At 35.0% G+C, this 6,536-nt stretch overlaps 1 protein-coding gene and 1 pseudogene across 1 annotated transcript in view; both read left to right on the top strand.

Annotated features, from left to right (window-relative positions):
• Positions 1 to 6,536, top strand: part of LOC145256228 (uncharacterized) — a 162,412-nt gene that overhangs the window by 146,498 nt on the left and 9,378 nt on the right. The window lies entirely within an intron of this gene.
• Positions 3,981 to 4,099, top strand: LOC145256729 (5S ribosomal RNA; annotated as a pseudogene).

Raw genomic sequence — 6,536 nt, 5'->3', positions numbered from 1 at the left:
ACTAATCATTGCTACGTAACACTAACGAACAATCACCCCATCTTTGTCATGTAATTTTGTTTATCTTAGTTATAAAAACTAAAATTCCTAATTTGTTTCTAAAATTCCATTTTGCCAAGTTAACATTCCTGGTACATGTTTGAGTTGACAAAAAATCTAGACTTCGAAACAACTATAATAATAATCGTTCCTGATCAGGATAATATGCGTTTTCCGAGACCAACAATGCAACAAAATGTTAACGGGCAGGTGAGAGATAACAGAGAGGATAAAAGAGATAAAGAGAGAGAGGGGGAGATACGTAATAGAGAGTGAGTAAAAATAGAGGTTGATTGAAAAAGCCGGAAATAAAATATAAAAAAGGGGAAAGGCAGAGGAAGACGGAAGAAGAAAAACACCTAATAGCTATGGCTAAAGATACATTACCTGAAAGTATCTCTCTCAAACTCCTCGGCTTAACGTTCGCAGGGAACATGAGTTGGAGAAGATACATTCAGAGCATTGACAGTGCCGCTGCGAGAAAGGTGAGCTCTCTTTACCGTGCTAGAAAGTTACTTACACCTGAAAATATCCTGTACCGCGACAAGGCCACCATTCGCCCATGTATAGAGTATTCTTCTCATGTTTCCGCTGGTGCACCTGCTACTAGTGTCTCGTTCTTGGACAAGGTTCCAAAGGAAGTCGTTAACCTGATACGTCCTGAACTATCATCTAGGCTTCAACCTCTGTCCTATTGATGAAATGTTGCATCCCTCTGGCTGTTTTACAAGTATTTGCTGATGGACCATGATGCTGGTGTTATGAGATGCTGATCCTCCAAGGTTTCTGTCAGGGACCTTGTCCTTAGCCTTTCACCCATGAAAAGAACTTATACTACAAGGCAACGGGGGTATCTGACACTCCGCTGTAGAGGTTAATATAGAGGAAATAAATGGAGAGAACATTATGAAGATAAAAGATGGAGGTTGTTGTTATAGTCACATTTTTGTCGTCTTTTCTTGGCAAACTCGACGGCAACACTCATCAGAATGATGTGTGTAATGTTAATTGCGCATCGTTTCGTAGATTTCAATCAGGAGTGAGGGAGAGGTTGGCGTGTGAGAGAATAGTAATGATTCGTGAAGGAACGAGAATGTGAAGTGTGTGCAAGAAAGTGTTTTTATAAGCGTTGCCTAGAATACTGCGACACTTGTTATTGTTAGATGATAAAAAGAAATACGATAGAATTATATGTATGGCTTGTTGCCCTTAATTTCAAATAGCATTTTCTTCTTCTTCTTCTTCTTCTTCTTCGTCGTCTTCTTCTTCGTCTTCTTCTTCTTCTTCTTCTTCTTCCCCCCTTACATCTGAATTTAAAAAAAAACAAAAATTTTACATTAGATTTAAAACCAGTAGAGACTACTTACCTGATGCTGCTGCATTTCGATAGAAATTACGGCTGAAACATGTATGAATATATGTAGCCAATAATGTTAGTGTGGCGTAGTCGTCCTGGAGGGAGACTTGATACCTGTTTTCGGATGAGGATTCAATCACTCCAAGACAAGGAATTAGTTCTATAGTTTATTTCACTTTTCCCAGATGTCCTGCAGAAGGTGGAAAGTGAAATCGGCCTGTGTGGGTTCTTCTTCTACACACGTCTGCGTTCGCCCCCCCCAGTGAAGAGGGGGAAACAACGGGAAGCCGTCCGTTGTCTTTTGAGTCCAAATCAAATCTCATCGATTCAGCTAACCTGATCACATGACTCGCACGCAATCCAATCAGCTGATCTTAACTTCCGGTCAACGTGTCTACACTATAACTCACCTCTTCTCCCCCTCTCTCTCTCTCTCCCTCTCTCTATTCCTTAACATTAGGATCAATGAAAAATGTATGCAATAATTCAGATCTACTTGTTTTTAGCACTATTATATGAACACTCGAGATTTATTGGATTAACATCCAGAAAACCACAGCAATACAATCATTATATATATATATATATATATATATATATATATATATATATATATGATTACTTCATTTGATCACATAAATATATATACGTAAATAAAATTTTATGCCTAAAATTTCAGTATTTACTTCAACAGTGCTCAATACATAGGTAGAGCTTGGTAGAAAGTTATGAAGATATATATGACAATTAAGCTACTCATAATATTCCCGTTTCATTCTAGTGAGCGAAAATGAAACGCGGAATATTCTCTGTAGCTTAATTGCCATATATATTTTCATAACTTAATATGTATGTTTTTATATCTAACTTTCATTGAGAAAAATATAATTTTCAAAACAAAAATTTAATGTTTGAACAAAGAATACAACATTTAAAGTAATTTACTTAATCCGTGGATCTTCGGTGTACGCTCATCTCCTAAGAGGAAAAGTCATTAGCATTGTGTTAATCCTGGTTTTATATAACCTTGCTATTTAGCACTTACATAAAAATATATTAAAGATCAAATCGTTTTAAGGGGCATAGAGAAAGAAATTAAGGGTTGAAAAATTTGGTATCCGAATAGAATGATAATCATTGAATAGAAAAGAATGATGCTATTATTTTTCAAATTAGGTGAAGATTGCCACATTAAAGGTAAAATCCAATTATGTTCAATGTAATATCCAGAGTAAAAGGCAATGTTCCTTTTCGAACGCAGAATATTTGATTTATTCGTTTCCATTATTTAGTAATGTAAGTTCAGTAGAAAGACAATAAAATCCAACCGGTCAAAATGAATATTCTAATTAGCTAGAGATAAACGTTATAAATTCAAAATAATTGAAATTTAAAGCCGGTTAAAGTAGTTATTTTAAGAGAGGGTTAAAAATAAAGATAAAAACGTTGAGACTTTAAAACAAATCGTAAAGTTTTTTAAACGTTTGGGAAAGTTTGTTCGGGTTTCTAATTAACTGAAAAGCAAAATTAAAAGAAAGAAAGTCAAAACAGAATTTGTTTTTAATTTTATCCATTTAGTATACTGAGCAAATTTATTTGATTGGGATTGTCTTATATAAAAATATAACCTGTAGTTGATTTGCCATATATATATATATATATATATATATATATATATATATATATATATACTCGGGTTTTTTTATTCAAAAGTAATGGACTAATGAATTCAACGAGGTTGTTAGATAGTGCTCAATAAAAAGAGCTGATAATACTTGTTTATTGTTATATAAGCATGGTCACATCCTGCTGCTACAAATAGCCACTTGTTTCAATCAAACAACAGATATCATCAGGCAGCGACTTGACTATTCAAAAGTTCAATGAAGATTATTGTTTGATTGCAACAAGTGGCTATTTGTAGCAGCAGGATGTGACCATGTTTATATAACAATAAACAAGTAATATATATATATATATATATATATATATATATATATATATATATCATCCACATACAGTACCGTTTCGTTGTATCACAACTCATCAGTGCGACTAGGCATACACCTTCCCCCAGCCGTAGATCGAACCTACAACCGCTGCATTGACAGTCGGCAACTCTCACCATCGGGCCACGAATCAGTGCCGTAAATATTTCTCCTTAAAATTGACAATAAACATTGACACTAAATGACAAAGATTGTGTTTTTGAATAAAGTCTCTTCATCAGCAGAAAGGGGAGGGGGTTAAGACATCAAAATAAAACAAGCATTTTTATAGTAAGTAAGGTAAATAGCCTTTATTAAGTTGCAACTCAATAAGGACTATCAATTTTAATAAAATGAATATCGTTTCCGAAACGATCGTACACTCAATTTCCAACTGATTCATAATTTACAATTATTAATCTTTATACTCAATATATATATGTGTACGTGTGTGTGTGTGTGTATATATATATATATATATATATATATATATATATATATATATATATATATATATATGCCATGCGAATGGTTTCTTATCTAACACAATTCTTTCATGTCCGCGTAGATTCTTTGACATTAAATCCCATGTGCGTATATACGGCATAATCACGTTGAAACACCGGTTCCCGTCAAATCACCGAAGTTAAGCAACGTTGAGCCTGGTCATTACTAAAATGGGTAACCAATTTGGGAAGTCCAGGTCCTGTATGTAGAAGGACGTCGACACCTCCCTGTAAAAAGTCGCAAAAAGCTAACGTCGTCATCTCCCCTAACGGGGTATACATGCGACTGGGGACCGCTTGTGAATTTCATACTCCCATGAAACTTCCTCCTTCAGAGGAAGCCGGTTAAACCCTGAATAGGGTTGGTTCTGACTCTACGTATGTGTGTGCGCACGAGCGTGCGCGCACGCGCGCGCGCGCGCGTGTGTGTGTGTGTGTGTGCAGACACAAATAAATACAAGTATACGTATGCGCGTTTCCAAGCACACAATCAGCAGAATCGCATCAAAAAATGGTAAACTTGCACAAGTTCTGTGCATTTGCGATTAAATCTCAGCCGGGATTTCCTGATTTCCATTACCATATGACCAGGCTTATCAGCGTCTGCCTGTCCTGTTGATTTAACTTCATATTCGAAAGATTCATCTTTTTCAAGCCTATTTTATGATATCTGAGCAGCGAATCAAAATTCCTTGCATTTTGTCCGATTCAATCGGATTCTTACAACTTCATAAACGAGCCTGGGTTGTTTTCGACAATTTTCACACATTTGCATTGACTGATAGAAAGCAAACCGTAATCCGACGAATTAAATATTAGTTCGAGTTCTCTCTCTCTCTCTCTCTCTCTCTCTCTCTCTCTCTCTCTCTCTCTCTCTCTCTCTACTATCTATACACTGTCCTCACCCTTATGACTCTGTCTATTTAACTATTGTCTAATATTTCTTTGTGTCTCTGTTAACATTTCAAAAAAATGGCGACTCTTTTTTCAGCGGCCGTGAGAGTTTACATGGAAAATAATACGTCTATCTAGCTATATAATAGTAAATATATATATATACTATATGATAATAATATCTATATATCAATAGGATAGCGTGTGTTATTTCTTTTGTGTGTCACGCTTACATCCGAGTGACTGTCGTTTAATCGTTATGGACTTCCATTTCTTGTAATATATAATTTTACCAAGAATTCTTCGTAAGTTTTGTTTTGGTTTCGATTATAGCTGATGGCACTCCAGTAATCTATTTTTTTTTAAATAATAGTTTTATCAAAAGTCCCTAATAACTTTTGGTTTCAGTTTGAATCATAGCTGAAGGAATTCACGTTAAAAGTATATACATATGTTTTTTTCATAAGTTTTAGTTTCGGTTTCGATTCAAGCTGAGGCACTCAAGTCATATGGATATATTTTTTTTTAAATCGCAACTTAATAACATATAAAAATCGATAGAACATTAACTCTATAATAATATATACGAAATCTGCAAGAATTAAAATATCATATTTAAGCGTACTTTACGACGAGACTACGCCGGGTGTCCCTGCTAGTTTAGATCAATACTTTTTAGATTTAACAAAAGAGCTACAATAATATCAGAGCGTCTCCCTTTACGATGAACATCCACAGAATACCAACATTAATAGATTACATATGAAAGAGTCCGCTGTGGAATCTTCACAGGTCTCGCTAGTTTATAATAATAATAATAATAATAATAATAATAATAATAATAATAATAATAATAATAATAATAATAATAATAATAATAAAACCAATAGACATTGCCAGTAAGAAATCAATGGTAAACGGTTGTTATGATAAGGCAAATTCATTTGCAAATGTTATCGAAAAAGGTGAAGAGTATTAGAAATCTGGAGAGACTTGTTGTCACCCTGACTCCAGGGAACACCACGGGTTGTTCTCAAAGAGAACGGTGCGAGATTGATTAAGGATGCGAGAGTACAGGAGCCTTGAGGAGATTATATTCTTATTTCAGTTTCAGAGAAGACTAACTGCTGTTGACAGCGACAAATCTATAAAGTAACGGCAGTTATGATAACACAAAATAATTTGCAAATGTAGAAAGCGCTGGGAATCTGAGAAGCATCACTGATAAGGACTCTTGTGAAAATTCTGAACAAGTAAAATAATAATAATAATTCTGATTTCGTTTATCAACGTCTCTCTGGAAAGGGGTGCGATTCATTTCCAGAGGATTTCCCTTAATCCCAGCTTCAAACCAGGAGCTTCAAAGATTAAGGGCTTTCTTAAGGATGTTGGTGGTACCTACAATTGCAGAGGTCTGAAGGCCGCCGAAAACATCGGGGATTTGTAGTTTTTTTCAATTGTTCTTCCAGACTTGATACCACTCCTAGTGTACCAACTACGACCGGGATTATTTGTGTTACGAAAAACTTTCAAAAAAGAATGGGAGAAATTGAAATCAGAGGAATGGCTCGAAAAATACAACGAATAACAATAATGAAAACAGCTGAAATATTAAGAAAACCCCTTGAATGCAGAGACTAATAAACATGAGCTACACGCGCGGACCAGACGAACTGATGTAGAGACAAAACATGAAGAAGCGTTACAAGGAACCAAGAACATAGAAGATACATATCTACAAGTTCTATATCC

The sequence above is a fragment of the Euprymna scolopes genome, chromosome 32 (genome assembly GCF_053919585.1).
Source record: "Euprymna scolopes isolate OS-2025 chromosome 32, ASM5391958v1, whole genome shotgun sequence".
In the NCBI taxonomy this organism is placed as follows: Eukaryota; Metazoa; Mollusca; class Cephalopoda; order Sepiida; family Sepiolidae; genus Euprymna; species Euprymna scolopes.
Note: the sequence above shows the minus strand (reverse complement) of the source record. Positions and strands in the feature narration are given on the sequence as shown.